Raw genomic sequence first — 9,319 nt, 5'->3', positions numbered from 1 at the left:
CTTGCACTTACTACTTTGAATCCCATTTTCCCCCACTTTTGGAGGTATACTTTCCGATCAAACTGTTATTTCCATATCTTTCTTACCTACTTACCCATTACATTTATTTGAAGCTGAAAGTTAATCTGTTCTGATCTGAACTGAAATACAAAATGTATTGTGATATTTTATTTTTTCTGAGTTTCATATCCAAATTTGGTTAATTTCATCCATTTTTGTGCTTCACGGATACAGAATTAGTCAGTTAATATTACTTCACCATGGTTACATAATTATACTTCGCAAAGGGTACTTATAATGGTATTGTATATACAGTTTTGTCAGGAAAACTCCTAAATTTTTTGTCCAGCAATAGTCTTCAATTTCCTTAAGACATATTTAAAATAATCTTAAAATTAACCTTTATCTTTTATTTGTCATTTTTAAAAGGGAAAATAGTTCTTATTTATAACTTATTCTGTAGAAAACCAAGGTACATTCCTTACACTTTCATCTGACAGAAAGAAACTTCCATTGCCAAGGTCAAACTGTAGTAAATTGAAAATATGTTATGAACCTTGAAAACCAGAATATTATTAAAATTCAAGTAACCTTCCAAAATGCAGGGGTATTATCACTCATCTCTATTATAAAACATTTTTGATTAACAGGTTAAAGTAAGATGAAATGAGAAGTTCAGAGGTGTAATCATGTAATTATACTATGGTAGATGAGGTTTTGAAAGATTATGACTTTGTCTCACACATTTAGGTAGCTTATGTGTTGCAGAATGCCTCACACTGCTGCAATTTGTGGTCCTTATTAAAGATCTTTTAATAAGATCTTTTCAGAGAGAAACAGCATAAAGCATAATTTATCCAAACTCAGAATTCTGGACTACTTAATTAAAGATGCTGAGTGCAAAGAAAATTTCTTCACTTAATTATTCCTTTTTCTGAGCTACATATTCAGACATTAGATATACCCTAAAATGGTTATTTTAGGCTCCAAAATTTTGATAAATGTTCAGATTTCTACATTTAATACTTTAACACACTAGCCTTTAGATTTTGTTTAGCAAAGTATACAGCTGACACAGTAATTAGCTACTTCCTTATATCACTTTATTCTGTTCACCTACACTCAGATGAGCAAAATAAGGAAAATACCTAATGTTTTTCCAGTTACTTTTCTCCTTCATATAGGTGCTAAAAATAATAATTTAAAGTTTTAAAACTTTAAAAAGGTTGTTAAGGGTAACAAAATAAAGGAAAAGTCAAAGCCCTGATTTAGTTTCCATATCTCTTCCCACTTGATGCTGTATTGTTTGAATATATGTGTAATTTTTTAAATAAAATATATTTCGGAGAATGTAGTAATGTAACAATTGGAGCACCTTTTGATGCAGCTCTAATTTATTACTTCATACTTATACATATTGCAAGAATTACTAATTATATTGATTTAATACTAGACCACAGGATCGGGCAGCTATGACAATGCACTTGTCAACACACCAGTAGTCAAGGAAGGACTGGTCTGTGGCCTCTTGCAAGAGCTCAACCTACACAAAATTTCCCCCTAGGATTTAAGACAAGTGACTGATATTGTTGCAAGGTCACTGCCTATATTTGAAACATCCTGGAGATGGGGGGACGTTCTCATGACGGAAAAAGAACAAATGTCATCTACAACAAGAGCCCAAAAGAAGACTTGGGAAACAACAGCCCATTAGTCTTACTTCATTCCCTGGAAAAGTATTGTAAGGAGTCTTCCTAAAAAACTATTCCAAATCAAATGATGCAGGTGATAGGGAAAAGGGAGCACTGTTTTACTAAAGGAAAATTATGCCTAATTAACCTGATTTATCAGGAGATTATGGATGTTGTTTACTTGGACTTCAGCAAAATGTTCAACACTGCTTCCCACAGCCTTGTCCTGGACAAATTGGCAAGGTACAGATTGGATGACTGGACAGTGCTAGATTGACAAGGTACAAGATTCTGCAGCTGGGAGGTCATAACCAAGGAGCCCAATGCAGGCTGGATCTGTGTGTCTGGGGAGCAGCCTTGCTGAGAGGGGCCGGGGGCTCCCGGTGAACCAGGTGAACACGAGTCAGTGAGTGTGATACTGCAGCAACAAAAGGCGAGCCAGATCATAGGCTATATCTACGAGGGTATTACTGGCAGAGAGAGAGAGACACTCAGGGCTTGTCAGGCCACACCTAAATTACCATCTCCAGTTCTGGTCCCCCCAGTTCAAGAAAGATGGAGACAGACTTCAGAGGTTACAAAGGAGGGCTGAGAAGATTAACAAAAGGCTGGAGATCCCTCTGGGGAGGAAAGACTGAAGGAACTACAGCATTTCACCTCATAGGAGAGAAACTTCAAGGGGAACCAGTACTTGAAGCTTTCCTACAAAGAGGATGGAGGCTCTCTATTGGCAAGGAGACACATAGAGAGGACAATGGGTGATGGGTGTAAGTTGCACTTGGAGAAGTTTCAGCTTGATAAGAAGCTTACAGTAAGAAGACAGTAATTCACTTGGCCTCTCAAGGGATTTGTCAGAGCGTTGCACTTCAAAATGCAACTGGACAGGGAGCTAGGTGATCTTATGTTGGCTCCTTTTCCAGCAAAATATTCTATAGACGGTCTTTTGAGGTCCCTTCCAACCTGAGCTGTTCTATGATTCTGTGATTCAATGAAGCACAAACCAAAGAAACCCAGGCATTTCTAGAAGACAAGATATTTCACTTAAGTGCTTATTTCTTACAATTAATCACATTGAAGATACCTAGAGCCATTTCTCAAATTTGAGGGGTCTGGGGCTTCGTTGTGGGGGTTTTTGGTTTTTTTAGTTTTTTTGGTTTTGGGGTTTTTTGGTTGTTGTTATTTTGGTTTGGTTGGGGTTTTTGTTTAATTTCAGGAGATATCTACTCTTGTGGTATTAAACTCCTTTACACTTTTTATTTAGTGGTCAAATAGGAGAATCCTAAAGGAACTTCTTAAGCTGACCACGTGTTTACTTTTGAAAGGCCAGATTGCTGTCAAGGTTTCATTAATATATGTCATCTGGAAACCCACGCCAAGACATCTAACGCCATTGAAAGGCCTTAGCCCCACCCTGCTGCTGCTTGAAGGAGTATCACCCTACCATATGTCCCATGTCTCTGGGCCACTCTTGTGCCTGTGTCCGATGCCTTAGGATTCCCCAGGTGGACCTGCTTTTTTTGTGGGCAGATGGAGTCAGCTTGTGCTGTCCTACAGGAGGAACTCTAGGCATCTGTGTTTGCTCAATTCTCAGGCTGAATATCACCCGCATGAATCTATGCTCCAACCAACCTCAGGTTTATTAAGTCATTTATGTATGTATGTATTTTTTCCTATCTCTAGGCTTTTGACTGGTAAAATTTCCATAGCCTTGTTTCAATTTTACATGAATAAAAATAGACACGAAAATTTAATATATAGTATATGTTGTAAGAGTAGTACCTGAAGCCCATCATTACTAAGGAATATTTATTAATTACTTCCATTCATATCTTAAGTTTAAAAAACAATAAATATGGTGATAGTGATGGCTTATATAATTACATGAAGAAGATAGTATAATATTGAATAGAATTAGAATGATGATTAAGTTTCTTTAAAAATGCTCTTTTTTTCTTCTGGGTTTACTCGATTTTATATTTTCTGCTTTTTTTTCATGATGAAACAAAGGAAAAATCTTAGATGGTGTATTGAGCAGGTGCTGTGAAAAATGAAATCAAAATATATAATGTTATTTAATAAATATGAAACCATGTTACTTTGAGATTTGCCAGATGTTCCTGATATATTTAATTTAACAAATTCTATTATACTGATTGCCTGTGGTATTAAGCTTTGGAGAATCACAGTATTTGCCATAGTCTAGTCCCTTAGGCGAATGTTTAAAGGAGAATCAGAGGGGAAAAGAAAATATTAGATCCAATATGACATACAGAACAACAATAAAAAAATAATCAGCAGTAAGATCAAAAAGATGAAGGAAAGAAGATCATAGAATAAGGTAATGAGTGAACAGAAGTTTCAAGAATGTCTTTGGTGACAGCACAAAAGGTATATTGCTTAAAAACTATCTAATGGGAATCATGCATCTGTGCATCTGTGCAAAAGCACATGCTTGCTGGGGCAAGAATAATATCCCATAGTAATGATTTTCATCCTTTTTATCACTTTGAATACAATTTAAAGATTAATGGTACAATAAATACATTATTACCTTAATAATTTTGTCCTTTGTTTTAATGCAATATTGCTAATGTCTGAAATTTTTAATATGCCTGAAATTATAGTATGAAATTTAATTGAATGCATCTTGCAATAGTGCTATTATTTACTATTACAATAGCTAATTGCACACTAAATACTGTATCAATGTACTTGAAAAAAGGCACAATATTTTATTTTTTTTCCAAAGTATTTATGCAAAGAGTTTCAAGTATTATAGGGAACTATCGAGTTATGAATGCAGATAACAATAAGGGCTTTCACAACAGACCTAAGTCAAACCACTTTCATGCAAGTTTTATCAGATCAATAGCTAACAAGCAACCAGAAATAAGTTTTATTCAAAATCTATTGCAATTTGTGTTACATCAGTGTTAGTAATGTTCGTTCTCTCTATCTAATCAGGTATTTAGCAACAATTCTAGGCATATCCCTTTTGTAACGACAGGTAGGACCTATGACAAACTGTGCTGTGCATATACAGCTTATCTCCTGAACTATTCCTTTAAAATATCTTATAAGTATTAGCCCTACTTTTTGCCTTATTCTTCAGTTTAATACCAATTTAAACCACACTTGGAAATGTTCGGTGACATTTACATTATTACTCTCAGTTTCTTGAAACAGAAAGTTACCTTTCAATAGGATTCATAGAGCAATGATCCAGAATCAAATATTCACATTAAAGTTTAAAGGAGTTAAGAGCAAATTATATGTTCTTTTTGGTACTTTATTTTAAAGGAAAAAAACTTCAGCTGATCAGAAATAACATAAAATGCAGTACACCAATAATTTTTGGGATATATATTCAGCATGGAAGAAATAAATACAGAAAAAGAATTTTAAAAACCCAAACAGACACCTTCATAAAACTAATCTATTTATCTTACTTTGATGACACTTTAGAAGTGTTCATGTTTTTAAGTGTTTTTGCTGCATAAATAGTTTTAATAAATATCTTCCAAAATCCTGCATCAGCTTATATCTTAGTAAAATTAAAAAATGGTTTTTAAACACATCATTAGGTATTTTTGTATACATTAACATTGTACTATTGTTAAAAAATGTATTCTTTCTCCAAAAATAAAGTGGACAAAACAGTCCAAATGCAATTAGTGAAAGGTTAAAAAGTGCTACAATGTGACTATTTATTTGGTTATTTATTCTACATAGCTCAAAATTCAGGTTAGAAACAGCTGAACGCAAGCTCCTGGTGTGGAAAATCAAGTCAGGTCTGGATGCAATTAGTAATTCAATTGAATGCATTGGATTGACTTTTTTCATTTCAACTACCCTCTTATTCCTGATGGAAAGTTCTTTTCTTGACACAGATGAATTTTCCTTCAAATATCTTTGAAATATAGAACTATTATGTAAATCCAAAGCAATAAAGAATGACAGAAGATGCTAGGAAAACATTTAGCACAAAGCCAGCTATGGAAATGTATGTGAAAATGTATAGATGAATGATTTATGTTTTAATTGGGAGAGGAAAAAAAGAACTTCTAGGAAAACCTTAGATATTCATCACTTCATGTAATATTTCTAATATCAGCTGGCAAGAGTGATATTGATTTCTGCCACTAAAATCACAACTACAACTGCAAATCACTGCATAAGTAATAAGACAAATGTATTTTGGTGTACATTTTGAAAGTCTCGCAAAGTATAGAAAAATGTGATAAAAAACGAAAGCAGTCAACTGATTTTTTTTTCCTCAAATACATCACTGTATGCATCTTTTAATAATACACAAAGGAAATCTCCAGAGGGCAGGTGATGAAAGTTTGTCTTGATTAGTTTCTTTTAATGCATATGTAACAACTTCAGAAAACCAATAATGGTTAAATACATGTATATTGCTAGAACTTTGCAGAACTTCAGCCAGATGTTTTTCAGCATTTCTTCATGAAGAGACAGGGAGAAAATATTTAATTTTCTTTTTTTTTTTGTTTCCCCTTTAAATTCGAAAGAAAACAATAAAAATATTCAAACAAGTAAATTCCAATTATTTTCTGAATATACAGGAGGTAGTTTTGAGAATGCAGTATTAGTTTACATTCATATTTCTCCCATCATAGACAATTAATTGTAATGCTTATAAAAAGATCTGAGGATAGAAAGTGCTCTGGAATACATTTACTCCTTATTTAAACAGTTAAAACTGTAAAACCTAAAGAAAAAAGCTGTTCCTCAATAAACATTTTCAAAATACTTCTATTATTTGAATTCTTTTTCTGAAATGCTGCCTTTCTGCATATATTTTTTGTTTTCAATGTCTGTTTCTTTTATCTTATATTTTACTTCAGCTTTTACTTCTAAATTCAAGAAAACTTGTTTGATGCTAAGTACGGAGCAGCAATGTTATTCAGATGTGGTCAGTTCACCAAGGAAGAGGCATTCCAAGGCAGAGCAAGCACTCCTTTGAAGGGACTGTGACCCATGAAAAAGACCTTGCTTGAGCTGATACACCTCTGAAATTACTGCAGTCTGTGGAGAACCAATCCTGGAGCACAGGAAAAATTCAAGAAGGAAGACAACGAAAAAAGAAACTATGTCCTGACCCCAACCCACTGTGCTGCTGATACTGAGAGAGTTGTTTGCAGTGAGGCAGAAACTGGGAGTGAAGCTGAGTCTGGAAAAGTGGCAAAAATATGTGTTTTATTGTTTGTTTTCTTTGTTTCCCAGTACTCAAATCACTAATTATTTATGGTAATTGACAATAAATTAAATTATTTTTCTCTTTTGCCCATAACAGCAACGTGTTCTAAGTGCCAAGTGTTCTCTCTGTTTTATGTCCAGATACATGTTTTTTCATGTCAGTCTCCTTTTGAGGAGGACAAGTGGAGAAAGGCAAATGGAATACTTCAGTGGAAATTTGAGCCTGCTATGAATGTGACTGAACTGATGAGAAAAGTAAGGGAAAGTTAAAGTCAGTTCCCCAAAAACCCACATAAACATCATTAGGAAAAAGACTAAAAGTCAAAGCAAATGCAAATCAGGATTTCACTGTTTAAAAGCAAGAAGGATGAGGCTTATAAAAATTAATAACAGCATAAGAACACAAGACCTTTGGATATAAGAAAGATACTAAGATACAGAGGTGAAAAAACAGGACTGGGTAGGATCAGTCTCTGAATCTTTTCTTTTAGTGGGATTATTCATGTTTTCCATATCAGTGACCTTTTATAAGCATTAAGCTATGTTTGTATTTGACAGAAGGTAAAGATGAGGAGCAGGCTCCAGCCCGGTAAATATCACTTTATTGTTATTGGTGAGAGGCCAGAGACATTACACTGGCTAACACCACAAGGCCTCAGGATTTACCCAAGCTTGTACTGGACTGAGCTGGCTCCAGCCTGTAGCAGTTCTCATGCACTGTACATGGTATGATGGTATGGATGTGGCTGTGTATTTTCTGTATCATATTCTGTCTCTGGTTAATAACAGTGCATCAATAGTCCCAGGCTGATTCTGGAGGAGACTACTTTGTGCCTTCAGATGGATCCCATGGGAAGGAAGAGTATTGTTGCAGGAATAATTTAAAAAGAAAAGCAAGATGACTATAGGACTAGGGAAGAAAATTCTACTGCTGTGGGCATAAAATTCCTCCCAGCAAGGAAATGGCAGTGCTGCTGAATCAGAAATTCCTGCATCCACTTAAAAAAAAACCAAACATGTTTGTGTATCAAATACCCTTTTACCCATAATCTTATTTTAAGATTCTTAAAGTAACAAAATCCACTAGTAGATTGTTTAGGATATGTAAAATCTCTGTCGAACAAAAAAACATACAAACCAACCCTCTAGATACATGGTTAATTTATTGGGAGATCACACCAAGTTTTCTATAAACCATTACATGTGTGTATGTATATGTTTATATATATATATCCATAAAAACTGTATTATTTCCCCTAAGGGAAAAAAATTAACTCTTCCATGTTTTTGTTATGACTAGCTCACGTAGTAAACCCAGAAAAGCTGCTAAAAGTGTCTTTCTTTTATTCATTTTTGAAATGTAAAACTGATTAATATTAATCCTATTGATTATGTGCACCTATTTATAGCTTTATTTTATGAACTAAATTGTGCTAAAGTTACATAAAAATAGTTGTCTAGTAATGGTTCTGTCAATAATTGAATGTTTGGAACTGTCCATGGGAAATTATTGCTGATTATTGAAAGCACACTCTATTGAATTTTACTCTCCCAGTGGATTTCTGAGCCTGTGAAATTTGTTTCTCTTTCATGAAAAAATCAAGATGATTTGGAAATTTCAAAATCTGTTTTTATTTCTTAATGGTTAGGACTCTTGGGTTTGAAATATACTGTCTGTGAAAAATATTTCATCCTTCTGCAAAGAATCAATTCATTGAGATGAAACTAAAGTTTGAGCAAAAATTTTGAGACTGAATTTTCTGAAGCTGTCATAACCATAAGTATTATATCACTATGCTTGATGTTGTATTTATGTATGAAGTGTATAATTCAAGGTGCAAAATTTTTTTCAAGTACAATAATTACAAATTTTTTTTTCTTCTTCTTATCACATTTTTTTTAATTCAGACTTATTTCTGAAATATTTAGATACGGGATTTAAATCATATAATATTCTTTAGGCTCAATTAGGTTATCTGAGAGTCAGATTGTTTGATGTTTTGCTATCTGAAAGTAACTGAGCTAACAGTCAAAACTATAGACAACTGTTCAACAAAAACCAGAAGACCCAGTTATGACTTGAAAGATTCAAAAAAGGATAGGGGATAAAAGGCTTCATAAAGTTTACCATATGCATAGAGCAGAAGTATAAATCATTAAGAACATTTCTAGTGCACTTAAAATAAAAAAGATACATTTTTAAAGGAAGTAGCTTTCCTATCAAGTTCTGGTTTGAACATAAATATTTTCAAACTTTGTTATTAATAATATCTCCTCTGAGAAGAAAAGGCAAAAAGTTTTCAGAGACTATTTGGCTAAGTTCAAGATCTTTCTGCACACTCATTAATTTTCATGGGATTTTCATGGGAATCCCCATTTCAGTGGGATTTTCAACATATGAAGGCATT

This window comes from Geospiza fortis, unplaced genomic scaffold (genome assembly GCF_000277835.1).
Source record: "Geospiza fortis unplaced genomic scaffold, GeoFor_1.0 scaffold191, whole genome shotgun sequence".
NCBI classification, from domain to species: Eukaryota; Metazoa; Chordata; class Aves; order Passeriformes; family Thraupidae; genus Geospiza; species Geospiza fortis.
This window is presented reverse-complemented; position numbering follows the sequence as displayed.